Here is a 17361-nt window from a genome sequence, read left to right as displayed (position 1 = left end):
TGGGCTCTGGCTTATTTATGCTGCTTCTAGAGTCCCTGTGTTGAAATGTCTGGTAACAAAAAAACACTACAACTAAGTATCCTCACTGAGGAAAGAGATCCTGCCTAGTGCAGAGAAGAGTAAGAGAAGGCTTCTTATGCTTTAGGAAGAAAGAACAATCAGAATACTCTGATACATCAAGTAATTATTTCAAAGGAGAATCAAACTCTTCCAAGACCTAGAGCTAACATGCAAAACTACACTACCCTCTCCCTCCCCACTTCTAGGCAGCACTCCCTACCTTCTGTGTCCTTCCCTCCTCCTTCTTGCATCTGGGAATACCCTTCTTTTCCCAGGTCACCTTCCTTCCTGCCCCACTACCATTCAGCTCTTCTCCATCCTTTCCTTGGGGATAAGACAAATCTTGCTCTCCTTCTTTACCTCTTCATTCTTTAGCCCTGAACCTCCTTAAACTGCAGTAGAGTTAGGCTTGTTTTTGTTGTTGTTGTAGTAGTAGTTTTTGTTTGTTTGAAAATGCTTGTCTTGTTTATTAAAGGTATCTATGCTCCCTACAATAACTTAAACATAAGCAAAAATATAAAACAAATTAACTGATATTTATGAGACACAGATCATTAGTATAAGATCAATAATTTATTTAAGATCAACATCTTAATATGCAAGTGAGCAAAAGAAGATAGCAAATTTTAAACTATAATCCTAACTACTTGGGAGACCTAGGTGGAAGATTACACATTGAAGCCTGGGCAAAACAGGGAGGGCTTTTCTCAAAAAAGGCAGGTGGGGAGGGCTAGACACAGCTAACATTGAAAACCAGAGCTGCAGACATTCCTATCAGCATGTGAATTCTTGGCAGTACTGCTCTAGACCAATATGACAATGTAGATCGAAGACCTTAAAAATATATATACCCTTTTCCAGCAAGTCTACTTCTAGAACTTATTCTAAAGTTATAATCAAGGAATGTACAAATACAAGTATAAAAATGTAAATCAAAGCATTTAGAATAGCAAAATAAAAGTTTTGAAAAAACATAAATGCTCAATGATAAGGAAACTATTGAAGAAACTTTAGTAAAGCGATCCAATCATTTGTCCAATATTTTACAAAGCTATTCAAAGATGGCATGTTGCTGTTCTCCTCCATTTTAATGCCAACGTGCAGCTTGTAATTTCATAAGCCTTTCTACAAAGTACCCCCTGGAAACCCTTCCATTTCCTATCACTGTCAGAGAGAAACAAAAAGATACCTAAATATAACCTATTATTTGATTCTGCCTGTAACAAACACTTTTTCAGTAACCAACCATCTAGTCTTCTTCTTTACTTATTATCTAATATTACAAAATTGGAGAGGGTGTTTCAGAAAGCAGATCCAGAAGGTGGAAGCTTGCTAATTCTGAATATGAATGCTTCAAATTTATGCCAAAATTGTTATATTTGCCTGAATCCAAATTAAAATCTCAATAAAAATAACTACTATGACAACAATGATATTGATAATTGTTAACCAATATTATCTTCCACAAAATATTTACCAATTACTCTGTTGGCCCTTTAGAGTACCATCTACAGCTTCTTCTTTTCTACTATATACTAAATGCCACAATGTTTTTATGTGCTCCAATAATAGATATCCATGATATGAATTATGCTTCAGAAAGGGCATAATTCAACTCAGGAAAACAATGCAGAATTACTTGTATTTGTAACATGGTAGCTTATAAGGCCACATATCTTGAAGTAATAATGGTGCCTTAAATGTCTATTAGCCTTGCTATTCCTAAAAAGTTCAGAATGAATCTCAATTATAAGCAAAAATATAAATATAACATAGGTTCTAGTACATTAGGCATGAACAAAGCAAGAGGAAAAGATCTACCAATCTACCTCATTGATAAATGCAGATTTACTTCCCTCATTTTCTCACTCATTCATTCTAAGCTTTCATCAGGTCCTTTGATGAGCCCAGTGCCATGGTGGTACTGGAACCACCAGGCTAGAGAGGAACAGCACTGGCCAGGGCCTCTGAAGGTCATCACCTAGAAGAACCTCTTACAGGAAGGCAGTGTGACACACACTCCAACTGAGAAAAGGACACAGCCCTCACCACATAGGTAAGCACGAAAGGGAAGAAGGTCCAGGGCACAGGGGCAAGGCTTGAAGGAGAGAAAGCAGGTTAGCAAGACAGCCCTGTACAGATTTCTCCACCAAAGTTCTATGATCCCTTCTGCAGTTGCTTCCAACAACTTGGGCTGCAACAGTACCCAAAGACACTGTCATCTTTCAACCAGAAGTGCCGAACACACCTCACTCACACACAAGGAGCTGGAATCTGGCCTGCTATGTGAAGTGAACTTTGGACAAGTGATTGCAAACAATGGAAGCTATGTGCCAGACTAGCACTCATATCACAATCCCAGCAGTACTTTTCTATGCCTTCAGCAAAAAGGAAACAGAAACAAGAAAAAGCTATTTCTTAGGTAATAGTCATATTATTCCCATCCAATTAACAATCTAGAACCCTAAGGTGAAATCCTCAGGGAGGAAAAAGGTCATTAAAATATTTAATAAAAAATCTTTTAAATTCAAGAATAAACAGCTTCCATATCAAGTTATAAGATTAAGATATTCCTGTAACTGCCCTCCAGGGTTTTTTCATTCATTTACTTATTTTTATGCAGTGCTTAGGATTGAACCCAGTGCCTCACACATGCTATGCAAGCATTTTGCCTCTGAGCTACAACCCCAGCCCCCAAATTTTTATTAATTTATTTAATCATTACATAATAAAGTGAGCTTTTACAAACATACTCCATTCCATTAAACTTAATATACTATATATATTATATGAACTCTACCTCCTTGAGTACAAAATAGTTATTTTTTATTATTTTCCAAGTTAATAAAAACCAGGACTATATTTTAAGGAACATGAAGAAGCAGAACATAGGTTCTAAAGATGAACAGGCTAATTTCTGACCCATGTGGTATATCAAGAAAGATGATTTAATCAAATTATTTACCTCCCAGCACAGAAGAAAGATTCACTTACATAACAAAACTATAAAAAGTTCTTTTGATTTGATGTTTTGATGTGGTTGTTGTTGCTAGAGGTTCAAAAAGCACTGCTGAAAACTGAGATGATGCTAACCACGTGGCAAGCAACAGGTAATTCTGGGAATTACTATCCACAATTAAAGCACATGAGCCAGGTACAAAGACTGAGCTAACACACACATACCACATTGTAGCAGCAAATCCTGTTATTGTTTTCTGACAGTAAAAACCTAAACCTTGTCTTTTAAATCTGATAAGCCAGATGAGTGTCATTCAAGAACCAGGGGAGGCTCTATAACACTAGAATGTCACTGTACCTCACAACAATGTGAGAAGAATTAAGGTAGACTTTCAGGTTTTTGGCTTTCTTCAAGAGAGCAATTTATAATCAGGGAAAAGATTAACCCTGGGAGGATTCTGTGATTTTACCACTTTCCATACGCATTATTTCAAAAGGGAGTATGCCAGATTACACCATCTAATTTTCCTATTACAAGTTTCACAGTGAGACTTTATTTCTTTTCAGTCAGGGATGTCTAACACCAAGATTGATATTTAGGGCAAGGCTGCTGCTATGACAGCAAAACAGGGAAAGTTATCCCTGAGATCTTAGCCAATTCCACTGGTTTTTCAGACTCTCCATTTATTATTATGAAGTTTTATAACATTCCTGTTTGAAAACCTGTCATTTGTACAGTAAGTTTTAAATGAACACATACATTTATACTGACCTTTTAAGTTCATCATAGCTGAAAATATATAACAATACTGAATGCAAACAATGAATTTAGGGAGAAAAGAATATAAATATGTATATAAATATGTATAAAGAGAACAGATTAGTATAACCTACACTCACTGTACTTCAACAAAATCCATTCAAAGTTAAATGCACTCAGTATCGCACAACAACAAATATTGATATTATATAAAGGCATATTTTGTATATAACAACAGAAAGGAAATTCTCTCCAGACAGCCTCAGAAGTTGTCAGGATCCAAACTTCTTAAAGGTGCCGGATCTCAACTCCTGCCAGGCAAAACAAAGCAGGTAGTGCAACTTTCCTTTCCCAGTTCTGACAACATGAAAGTGGCATTAAGCTGAAACTACTAACCCATACAGCACATCAGTCCCACCAGCTTTGCGTTCCAGTCTTGATCATTTCTCACAAGCTGCCCCATCATTCTGTGGTAAATCCGGGCAACAGTTTCCCAAACTCTCTTCATACAAGCTCGGATGTGTCAGTCCTGCTAACTTTCTATGTAGAAAGGAAAACACTGACTAGACACTCCCACTAGCAAGCTGAAAACTAGACAACACCCCCTTCTAAGCAAACATCAGCAAAGCCAGGCTCCTTTACTATTTTGTAGGGGATACATGTAACAACTACTATGACAAAGAAACTAAATTTTATGTTATTTCTCCTTTTATTCTTAAGCTGTTTATAAGAAATCACTTTTAAAAGAAAGTTTTAATTTTTTTTTTTTTTTTTTTTTGCCATGAGGCAAACCAATAGGATGTTGGATTTTATAGCTGAACTAACTCATCACATTCTCTCTTTTAACACCCCAGGCAGAATTCCCTTGCAATAAAAGACAACGCCCAGCCCAACTTGTTTCACTGATCCCTGATATGTGTGCTATGAAAGTGATTTGGGAAGCTCACCTTTATGGGCTAAACATGGTTCAGGAAAAACCACTATCAAATATTTATGTATGGATACTTCATGGATAAGTTTTCTCTTTTTTTAATATTTATATTTTTAGTTGTAGATGGACACAATACAATTTTTTTATTTTTTATTTTTATGTGGTGCTGAGGATCGAACCCAGGGCTTCACATGTGCTAGGCAAGCACTCTACCACTGAGCCACAACTCCAGCCCCCGTAGATAAGTTTTCATTTGAATCTTACAACAATTCTGAGTTTGGTGGTATGGTGAAATTTAAAGCTGAGAAAACCAGAGTTTAGAATCATGAAGAGCCAGGCTCAGTGGTGTATACACCTATAATCCCAACTACTTGGGGGGCTGAGGCAGGAGGATAGTGAATTCAAGGCTAGCTCAGACAACATAATGAGAACTATGGGAAGGAAGAAAGGGAGGGGGAGTGCTAAAACTCTACTGCCTAAATGAAATCTTAAATCTCATTCTAAAACCCATTTCTTCTCTATATCAAGCAATAGAACCACTAATTGAATAATGTAAGAAAAAACTAGGAACCTGCAATTTGAGACCTTCACGTCTGGATGGGAATCAATATATGGAGAATGCCAAGACATGAGAACCCTTGTTCTGAACAAGCAAAAGACCAAGCATCTTTAGCATTCCTATGTTTATTTAAAACAACAGAAAAATAGAAACTATTTTCCTGCGTAGAAACTATGCAAACAACAAATCCAAAACAACAAACAAAAATGATCATTACTTCTTTAAAGCAAAAGGAAGACAGTAAATTTGATCATGCCAAGGGAAGACATCAAAAGCCTGCTAGATTAAGCTCCCAGTATGCTTTGAAACATATAATGTCTAACCCTATCCTAAACAGAATAGATTGAAAAAAATCATATTAGCTGCTGCTAAGAAATTCAAAGCACCTACTTAGTAAATATTCCTTCTCTCTCCTTTTCCAATATCTTTATTTGTTCTATAGGCACTGCCTCCACTACAGAAAATTCTCAGCCAGCCTATTTCTCAGGATTATAATAGCAAACACTTAAGAGAATTTAATATTTGCAGTTGTTCTCCATCATATACACATACAACACATGTACACTGCACCCAATTCTCATAACAACCCCACAAGACTATACCCATTTTTGTGATAAAGAAACTGAGGTGCTCAGAGGTTAAACAATTTTCCAGGGACCACAAAGATACTAAGGGCAAGAGATGTCATTCCCAAAAGCATACTGAATATTATAAGTTTGTATATTTAGGGCAAGGATAACAAAATTCAAGCTTTAAAATAAATAGATAGATAGATATGAAAATTGGCCAAATCATCAATGGCATGGATACAAAAAGATGTAATTGACCTTGTATAGATCATTGACTGCAATGAGTAGAAGGAGAAGAACCACAGTGTCTTACTATGAGAGGTTACAGCAGAATTTAAGATCGGGAGATTTCTGAATTAATAAGAATCTGGTTTGGGCTGAGGATGTAGCTCAAGTGGTAGCACGCTCGCCTGGCATGCACAAGGCACTGGGTTCGATCCTCAGTACCTCATAAAAATAAAATAAAGATATTGTATCCACCTAAATCTAAAAAATAAATTTAAAAAAAAAGAATCTGGTTTGAATTTTATTTTATTTTTTTTGCAATGCTGGGATCAAACCCAGGGCCTCAAACCCAGGCAAGACAAGCAAGTGCTCTGGATCACTGAGCTAAATCCACAGCCCAAATTTATTTTTATTATGATTTTTAAACTGACATATAAAAATTACACATATTTGGGGGATACTGTGTGATGTTTCAACACATGTACACAGTGTATCGTGTCAAATTAGGGTAAGCATATCTCCTCAAACATTTAGCATTTCTTTATAATGAAAACATTCAAAATCTTTGCCAGGCACAGTGGCACATACCTGTAATTACAGCATCTCAGGAGGCTGAAGCAGGAGGATTTCAAATTCAAAGACTCAGCAACTTAGTGACACCCTAAGCAACTTAGCAGAATTTAAGATAGGGAGATTTCTGAATTAGTAAGAATCTGGTGTGAATTTTTTTTTTTTTTATTTTATTTATTTTATATTTTATATTTTATTTTATTATTTTATTTTTTATTTTATTTTATTTTTGCATCGCTGGGATCAAACCCAAGCAACCTAGTAAGACCCTGTCTCTAAATAAAAAAGATTATATAAAAGGGCTGGGGATATGGCTCAGTGGTTAAGCACCCCAGGGGTTCAATCCCCGATACCAAAACAGATTTTTTTAAAGTTTAAATCCTTTATTACACCTTCTTTGAAACATTTATATTATCGTTATCCAGAGTGGCCTTACTGTGCAATGGTGTGCTGTGACTTATTTTTACTTAGCTGAACTTAGTACCTATTGACCAACTCTTCCACCTCTTTCCCTCCCTCCTACTCTTCCCAACATCTGAAAACTACTATTCCTCTCTCAACTTCTATGAGATCAACTGTTTTAAATTCCATATTTGAGTGAGATCATGTGTCCAGCTGTGCCTTATTTCACTTAACATAATGCCTTCTTCCAGTTCCCTTTATGTTGTCACAAAAGATAGGATTTTGTCCCTTTTTACAGTTGAACTGTATTTCAAAGTATACACATTTTCCTTATCCATCTGTCAGTTAATGGACACTTAGGTTAATACCATTTCTTGGTGATAGTGAGACATGAATTTTAAAAGATCAAGCAACACTTTTAAAAAGTTCTATCTTGAAAGAGAGATCAAGAAAAGAAGCTGGCCACAGTAGCATATGCCTGTAATCCCAGCAATTTGGGAGGCTAAGACTGGAGGAACACAAGTTCAAGGCCAGCCTCAGCAACTTAGTGAGATCCTGTCTCAAAACACAAAAAAAAAATGAAAAGGGGTGGGGATGTAGCTCAGTGGTAGAGTGCCCTGGGTTCAATCCTCAGTCCTGCGGGGACAGAAGAAAATAAGAAGAGTTGGTGTTGTGTAGAAAAAAAATATGTGGGAAGGGGTCTAATTATTTTTCCACTCCTCATAATAATTCTGTAGTACAACACAGTAACTACTGCAAATGAACAACTGTAAGACTTCTGCAGAAGGAAAAAAAAAAAGTAACTGGAAAAGTAGGATCAGTATGAAGTCCAGTTCTTAAAACCAATAGACAATGCAGTTAACTGGTGAAGCAGGAGCTAGTGAGAATGGATAGAGGGGCTACGCATGGCCACCCCACCCTGCACACCAACCCCACACCACTTGTGAGCTAGCAGCCTTCACCCAGTCCTCACCTAACAACGTGACCACACCTCCCTGGCCCACCTAACTCCACAGCCTCAGCCAACTTGACCTGTGACTGGAGGTTGCTGCTGCTCTGTCGAGGTAACCAGTACAAGAAAGGGGATTTCCATTCCCATTTCAATTGAAAAATCTTACCAAATATTCCCATAGAAACATTGTTATGGTTTATGTCTATCAGTATTGAACTACAATTGATGTTCTTGTTCCAGTTAATCCAACTTTGCTCCACTGGTCTATGAGACTCACCTGTGTGGGATTACAGACTTAAAAGAAGCTACACTACATCTTAACATAGCATAAAAAGGTTGGCTCTTTCTTATATACTGGTTTTATCAATTTAAATTCTCAATGTTGGTTTTTGTTTTATAACCACTATTTGTTAGGATTTGAATCTAAACAAAATTAATATTGATTTCCTGACCAGGGCATAATCAATCTAAGCCTCTGTGCTAGATACCAACTATGGTTAAAAACCATACTTAAAAGGGAATTCTTGATATATTTAAACTACAGTCTTCATATAGAAACTCTTTACATTTTCAAAAACCCTTAGTCACTCGGCTAAAAAAAAAAAAAACAACTAGAAAAAGCTTAAAGAAATTTCAAGGTAAGCTTGAAACTAACAATGTATCTCAGACATACAGCTATAATAAAAATCTCCAGATTCATACTACCTGACAATACATGAAGAAATTATACAACATTAGAAATGAGAAAAATTGTTAAACAGAATCATTAGAGGAAAATACATAAAAGCATGTTTTAAAAATAGTTGAGTAGGAAAACTGTTTCAAAACAAGTTACCCCATTTAAAAAAATAAAAAACAACTGAACATATGAAGGCTAACAAGTTTGACAAACCCCTGATATAAAGGCAGATACTATAAACAAAGTTTTTATTTAAAAACTAACTGAAAGAAAATACCTAATACATAAATAACATACATCAGGAATATATACCAAATAGATGACTAAATCCTATTTTAAAAAAGTAGAGTTCCCCCTAAACAAATGATATGAATACGTAAGTCAGAGGAGACATGCAAATGTCCAATAAATATATAAGGAATAATCAATCATCCTTCTTATCAAGAAAAGCAAATGATTTCATATTGGCATAAATATATAAGAATGATAACATCTAATGCAGAGAAATGGGTAGTCCCAAACTACCGTAATGTGGATATAGAAAATGGCAAAGACTTTTCTGAGGGCAATATGACAGTATACATTATAAATAGAAAATGCATATACTTTCTGAACTACTAATTCTACTTGTAAAAAAAAGTAAGAAAACGCTTGTGTGTATACAAATAGCACAGAAGGATGTTAACTGTAACAAAATATTTGAAGCAAATTAAATGTCTGTAAATAGGAAACGAGATGAATTACAGTTCACTCATCCTACAGAATTTTAAAAGAAAATCTGCACATAGTGACAGGAAAAAGATTTTCTAGACACATACTTAAGTGACAAAATAAAAACTAATAACTATATATAAAAGATGCATATCATGAGAAAGATCAGTTCCATAGAACCTGGAAGAAGAGGGCTTAGAATGGTATCACTCATATTTCATTTGGCATGTTTCTAGATTAAGTGATTATTGTGCAAGGAGGATGTATTTGTGTATGATTATTATCAGTAACTGCGAGGGCAAGAGTGTTTTAAGTTCATTTATTTGTTTAGGTATTGAATACTCCACTAGACTCTTCTAGGAGATGGTGAAAAAGAACTAAGACCCAGGCCAGAGTGCCTCCATTCAGGGTGGAAGGAGCCAAGCACTCCAGGTGTGGCTAGGCTTGCTCTTTTGCTGATGGAAAGGGAAAGGGAGGGGAGAGGGGAAGGGCGAGAAGTGGTGAACAAAGGTGGAGGTGCAACTGCTGACAACTTCCCTTAGGGGTGGGTGCCCAGCAGGGAAACAGAAATGATGAGATTGCAGAAAATCTCTGAATGGAGAATCAGTAACTGAGAACATATTCAAAAATTGCCCTAAGAGGGCTTCCTTATTCAGACTTTAATTGCCATAAAACCAAATGCAGTATGGTTTCACAGGCATTTGTCAAGGATCCAGAAGCAGGCCAAGGGTAGAATGTGCAAGGTAAGCTGAGATGCAGAACAATGGTAAATCTCTCCCCACAAATGCTTTTTTGTGTCTCTCCTCTCTGCTACTCTCCCTGCCAGCCAAATCAATGATCAGATCCCATGCTTTCCTGCCCTGTAGGTGCAGTTGCTGGGTGGGTAGGGACCAACAGTATTGGTGGCTGGGAACTAAGGTATGTATTCTGCCTAATAAGGAATTTACTGGTGTCTACTATCAGCACTGATCAGGAATTCAATATAAAACTCCCAGACTCTGTCTTTAATATGCCTTCTACCTGTGCATCTTAAAAACCTATGAACATGAAGATACTTCTAATTACCATTATACTGCTACAACATTTAAATACTAAATGTGATCTAATTTCTACTGATCTGCATCATTGTTATGGACAGAAAGTTTCTGAAACTCTTCATCTGTATTACACAAATTTTAAGGAATTGGACTTTTTTTCAAGTTCACAAAGCCAGCTTTTCTTTTCAGATTCAGAGATCTGGATAAAAACATATCCAAAGTCACACATATCACATAAATTGATGAAAATAAGTTAAATAAACATCATTTCTACATTATTACTATGCAAGATAAATCTATTACATTTAAATACCTTTGAAAATTTGGGGTTTTAAAATCTTTAAATTTGAAAACTTCTATAATTACAATTACTATTTACATGTAAGAAAAATAGTTCACTGAAAATTCAAATTAGTACAAAAGTATTCAAAACTAGGACCTCCATCTGGGTGCTGTGGCACATACCTATAACCCCAGTGGCTTAGGAGGCTGAGGCAGGAGGATTGCAAGTTCAATGCCAGCCTCAACAACCCAGTGAGGCCCTAAGCAATTTAGTGAGACCCAGTTTCAAAATAAAAAGGGCTAGGGATGTGGCTCAGTGGTTGAGTGCCTCTGGGTTCAATCCTTGGTACCAAAAAACCAAGTAGGACCTCCAAGAGCTCAGATCAGATAAGAATATGAACAAATTATAGTGGATGCATATGGTAGCTCAAGTTTTTTTTTAAGTATATGACTTTCTGATTTCTGAATGAATCCTATTTTCTCTTACTTTTATGCTATTTCCTGCCCCCAACCAATGACGTAACTTACAGTACCTACACTAGTAAGTTCACAAAATAATTAACTACCTTTAAGACTTCAAAATATAAAGGAACCCACACACACCCCAAACACACCCATGGTTTTACTATCTATGCTGTGTCATCTGATAGACTAAGAAGACAGCTATGAGAGGGATAAAGAGCATGACTAAGGAGTCAGCAGGAAGACCAGGAATCTATACAAATAAGGCTGTAAACCTAGCATCAACACTGGCTAGCACTTTCAGCTAGGGAAAACAACTTAACTTCCATTAATTCAAGTTTCATCATGTGTGAAAAAGAGTCACCTTCTTCTTCAGGTACCTTACTAAAAACCTTTCACATAGTATTACTTTACTATAAGTGTTCAGTACAATACCATCATATAGGAAAATGGTCCTCACAAATACTACTAGTTTTCTAGTCGCTTTGATCAATAAGGAAATATGTATCAAGTGCCTCCAAAAAATGCCAGTCACTAATCTATGAACTACAGAACTGCACATGATCTCACAATAATCCTACTACTGTATTAAACACTGTCTTTATTTTACCAATTAAACAACAAGTTAAAATAACCCAGCCCAGGTTTCTGTAATCCAGTAAGGGAGCAGCAATGCTAAGGTTTGACCCAGGTTCTGTAATGTCTTTTCTATTGTAAGCAATAAGGGTGTATCAGATCCTCACAGCCTCTAATATTAAGAAACTGGGAAAGGATATATGATATATGCTTTCATTTCTTAGTATACCAATTCCAAAAAAAAAAAAATGTCCTTGGCTGTTGAACCCTTAACTAAACTGCATAAATTCCTGTATATATAAATTAAATTCTGCTCAAGGTGAGAGTGTAAATCCATACAAGGACAAAAATAAGAATGTGGCAGTTCTGGCCTTTCACTGGTACCAGACTATTAGGTTTCTGCATAATGAACTGCTCTGATTCTGTTTACCCTGAATATAATCAAAGTCTTTCTAGATAAGTATCAACAGGTACCATGTCACCATGTCACCATGACTTATAGAATAAAATCAAACATACCTTAGTACTTGTTCTAATACTTGTCTAACTAACTTCATTTTTCATGAAACACACTGACAGAATTCTTTGTCTTTTCGTACAGATGTGATCTCTCTTATTTTAACCAAGTGTTTTGAGACTACTTTCTCAGGTTGTGAGTCCACACTTCTCAGGGCAATGTAAATTATAGGTATGATTCACAGGCATAACACTTTTCACTCCCATAATACAATGAAACCAGTCTCCAAGTGAGTCAGCAACAGGGATACAAGGGTGGGGAACACCAAAAACAACTACCCTGAGCCACTGGAAAAAAATGTTGAGTCCAGACTTGCTGCCTAAGAAGAGGGCCTTCCACCCAGAGTCTCTTATTTGAATCTAGTTTACTGCTGGTACTGAGAACTGCTTTAGTTACAGGATCACCTTGTATGCCCCTATAGCCTCTGTCCAGAAGACACACTCTAGGTGACCCTACTGCATCCCAGAAGTAATCTGCCTGGGCTACCACCTCTGTACCACACCCATGAACAGAGACAGGCAAAAGGCATACTAGTTTTCTTGTCACTTTAATCAATCAGCAAACATATATCAAGTGCCTCCAAAAACCTGCTAAAGTCACAGTGCCCAGGCAGAACTGTACATCAACTGCCAGGGAACTTCTCCCCTTAGGAGTAAGGGTGGGGGAATCTCACCTGTTCAGTTAGGGACCCTTTCTACCAACCAAAGGTTACCCAAGACAGGAAATACAAAATAGATGGTGATAAAACACATCTGACTCCAAGGACAGAAGAGCTCCCAAGTTCACCATTGGACAATAACTCTTAGGGTCAATCATCTCCACACCTCAACTTCCTAGTGAACTCTTACTACTTGAATTTCCAAAGGCAAATGCTGCATAAGTGGATGTTCTTCTTTATATTTCCAGACATTTTTAATATATATACCCCAGGTATATTTACTATCTACTATTAAAATAGTTGACCCAAACATTCAAATTCCATAACCACTCCTACCTATTTCCTTCTATTCCTAAAGGAGAAGGGGAAGGAGGGACGGAGGGAGGGAGGGAGGGAGGGAAGGAAGGAAGGAAGGAAGGAAGGAAGGGAGGGAGGGAGGGAGGGAGGGAAGGAGGGAGGGTAGGTGGATAAGTATTTTTGTTTCCACACTTTTATTAAAGAGTAGATATATTACCTAATGAAAATCAGGGGTAGGAGAGCAAAGAAGAAAGCGTGAATAATAATGTGCAAATAACAAAAGATGCATACGAGGAACTTTTGCTAATAGATAAATCTGTGTGACAAAATATAGGCACCAGTCACGCACAGGGCACACACCTGTAATCACACCAACTTGCAAGGCTGAGGCAAAAGAATTATAAGTTTGAGGCCAACCTCAGAAAATTAGCGAGACCCTGTCTCAAAAAACAAAAAGGGCTCAGTGGTAAAGGGCCCCTGGGTTCAAACCTCAGTACCCCCCACAAAAAAGGCACCATAGGATAGTGTTGATGAAGGTTCCACTGATATGACCTTTCAGGAATTTGTCAATGCTGACCAAAAGTTTTTAAAATATTTATAACATTCATATGTTCTATACATACAAACCTTCACATCTGTATAGGACTTACTATGTTCTAGGCCCGATTCTAAGCATTTCACATAGTTGACAATGAAGTATTGTTATTTCTACTTTACAGATAAGGAAATAGAGGCTAAATAATCTGTTTAAGGTTGAACAAAACTAATAACTGGAGAACGTGAACTCAAACCCAGGCAGTTGGCCCTAGAATATATGCTCTTAACCCCTGAGGCTCTGGAATTGAATCTGAAGAAGATACAAAATTCAAACTAAAGTTTATATAGAAAACACATATTTCAATATTAAATACAACTGTTGCCTGGTATTTATTAGGTACTGTTTGTTATTAACTACTAATAGAAAATGTGAAATAATCTAAATATACAAAATAGAAAAATAATCAAGTGGGCTGGGGATGTGGCTCAAGCGGTAGTGCGCTCGCCTGGCATGTGTGCGGCCCAGGTTTGATCCTCTATACCACATACAAACAAAGATGTTGTGTCCGCCGAAAACTAAAAAATAAATGTTAAAAATTCTCTCTCTCTCTCTCTCTCTCTCTCTCTTTAAAAAAATAATCAAGTCAGTTGTGGTACAGACATGAAGAAGAAGGGCTATACATTTGCTAAATAAATACTGATAAAGAAGTTTGGTATCATGGAAAAAGCTTATTTCAGAATAATAGGGGGAAAATACTTCAAAACTCTTAATAGGAAAAAAAATGTATACAGAAATTTGCCAAAATGGTATCAGTAATTAAATCTAGGTAGTGAGATTATCGGTGATTTTTATTTTCACCTTTTTTCTTCAAGGAATAATAATTTTCTTATAATGGAGGTGGGTGTTGTATCACAGATGTTCTTGAGATATATTTAAGAACTTTTCAATTTGTATGGTACTTTTTTAAAAATGTCCTATAACCGGACACAGTGGCACACACCAAGAACCCTAATGGCTCAAGAAGCTGAGGTAGGAGGATCACAAGTTCAAAGCCAGCTTCAGAAACTTAGCGAGGCCTTGAGCAACTTAGTGAGACCGTGTGGCTAAATTTTAAAAACGGGTGGAGGGTAGGGGATAGACACTGAGAATGTGGCCCCAAGCAGTGGTTAAGTACACCTGAGTTCAATCCCTGGTACAAAAAAAATAAAAGTCTTATGCCTTCCTGATGACTAATGGGGAATCTTGAAAATGTGGAATCTCAGTCTCAAAGAGCCATTTAAAATGGTAAGGGATTTTTCTGGAGAGACAGATTCCTGGGTTCCCTCAGAGAACAGAGCATCACCATATGGTCCCTTAGCTGCAGATTAACTGAGCATTCAGAAACCTCTACCTATCTACTGAAATGACATTTATAAAATAAAATTTATTTCAATACTGAAGTGCTTTCAAGGCCTCTAAGGCCAGACATGTGCCTTAGGGATATGTTTCAGAACAAATCTATCCCTCACACCCCCACAAAAAAAAAAAAAAGATTGAATAGTTCTAGAAGCTTGAACTTCAAGCATCACCTGACACCTAGTGACTAAAAAGCTCAGAGCAAATCATTAAAAAATACACAAACCCAGTCTATATGTGTTGCATACATATCTCTATAGCTAAGTTAATAATGGCTTGAACTACATCTCCTATGAAGCACAGATATACTTGTTTACAGTTATCACTAACCTAATAAAACAGGTCTGATTATCCAGTGATAATGGCACAGTAGTAACAGCCAGTGAAATGACAAAATGTGGTCTGGGACAAACAACACAGTAGTGCTTTCAACAGAACTTTCCATTTACATGAACCACTTGGAAATTCACTTAACACCCCTGATAATGAAATTTTCTATTACAAAAGAAATAGAACTTTTCATTTCCTTTAGCAATAAGAACATGAAAGAAACTAAAGTATTAAATACAGACATATACTACTCCAAGTGATCTTTGGTGGAAGTACAGAAAATTATATATAAAGTAAAACTTTTCAAAGGAAATCAACTGCAGGGTGCAGTGGCACACACCTACAATCCCAGAAACTAGGGGGACTGAAATGGGAAGATCACAAGTTAGAGGCCCGCTGAGTGAGACCCATGGCAACTTAGTAAGACCCTGTCTCAAAATAAAAAAATAAATAAAGAGGACTGGGGATGTAGCTCAGTGGTAAAGCACCCTGGGTTCAATTATTGGGACAAAAAAAAAAAAAAAGAATATATAATTTATTTGTAGATGTTGGCCTTTGAAAAGTGTAAACAAAATACACTGACAACTCAATAGTGAAGGCAGATTTTTGTCTGACTTTGTACAATTTTTCTACAAAATTTTATTTCTGCACATGGGGTCTGATTCTTTTTTAAAAATTCTGAGCTCTAAACTTGCTTTACCATGTCATCTACCACAGGGTCTTGGGAGTAAATATGTTCCAGTGACTCAGAATACATACTATAACCTTTATCACTGGCTTTTGCTCAACTGGAAGCTCATGAACATTTATTAGCAAAATATACATAAAATCTGAGACTGCTAAGTAACAATCATCTAAAGATATGATCCCTGAGAAAGTCCAAGAGCTATGTAAATACAGCCACCAAAATTAAAAAAAAAAAAAGTTATACATGTTAGATTATAGCTTAAACAAATTCAAATTTGAATTTAAAAAAAAAAAAAAAACTTTGAGCCAGGAATATTTGAGTCTGGTAGAAGAAATGACTTCATAGTTCCAAAATAAATTCCTAAAACCTAAAAATATTTCCTCAGAGTCAAAACTAGCTATGTTGAAGTATTTAAATCAAAACATATGTTCTTTATTTCATAAGTAAGCCCTGAATAATTTCAGTCTGTTACAATTTATTCAAAGGATAAGTACTTTTCAGAACTATAAAAGGATGAGATAGGAAACAGGATTATCCTGTAAAAATAATTAAATTATCTTGTCTCACCAGTTTATAGTAATACCAAGTAACGCCCATTTTTATCCACTCCCAAGGACTAGCCCCAGGACTAGAGAAAATACAAAAAGAAAATCATGGTATACATAAAAGTAGGGCTGGGAATATAGCTCAGTAGTAGAGCACTTGCCTAGCATGGTCAAGGCCGAGGGTTCAATGCCCAGTAGTGCACCAAAAAAAAAAAAGTATATGATTTATAGTTTTGCTTTATATATAGCATTTAAAATCTAATGGAGGAGATAAAGCAAAAGATAAGACAGCTGCAATATGGGAAACCTGTCAATGACATACAGAAGAGTGACCAGTCACCCCTGAGTACCTGGGACAGACTTACAGGCATATGGGAGGAGCAGTACACTCTAGGGACAAGCATGATGCTGGAAAGGCAAACTAGAATAAAATCACACTTCTTTCCAAAGGTGGCAGATGTACTCACATAATCACCCCACTTTATATTCCCATATACTGTGTGTGAGGTTGACACTTAAAGATGAAGAAACTGAGGTTCCAAAAAATAGGAGCCACTTACCCCATGCCACCTATCTGGTAACCAAGACTTTAACACAAATCTTTGGATCACTAAATCCTTTACCAAACACTTAACAGAAAAGAGATTGACTTCAATGATA

The 17361-nt window shown here is 36.5% G+C and overlaps 1 protein-coding gene across 6 annotated transcripts in view; it reads right to left on the bottom strand.

The window, feature by feature from the left end:
- The window catches only part of Dst (dystonin), a 441140-nt gene that overhangs the window by 258013 nt on the left and 165766 nt on the right, over nt 1–17361 (bottom strand). The window lies entirely within an intron of this gene.

Source organism: Marmota flaviventris, chromosome 6 (genome assembly GCF_047511675.1).
Source record: "Marmota flaviventris isolate mMarFla1 chromosome 6, mMarFla1.hap1, whole genome shotgun sequence".
Classification (NCBI taxonomy): Eukaryota; Metazoa; Chordata; class Mammalia; order Rodentia; family Sciuridae; genus Marmota; species Marmota flaviventris.
The sequence above is the reverse complement of the archived record's forward strand: the minus strand, read 5'-3'. Positions and strand labels throughout refer to the sequence as shown.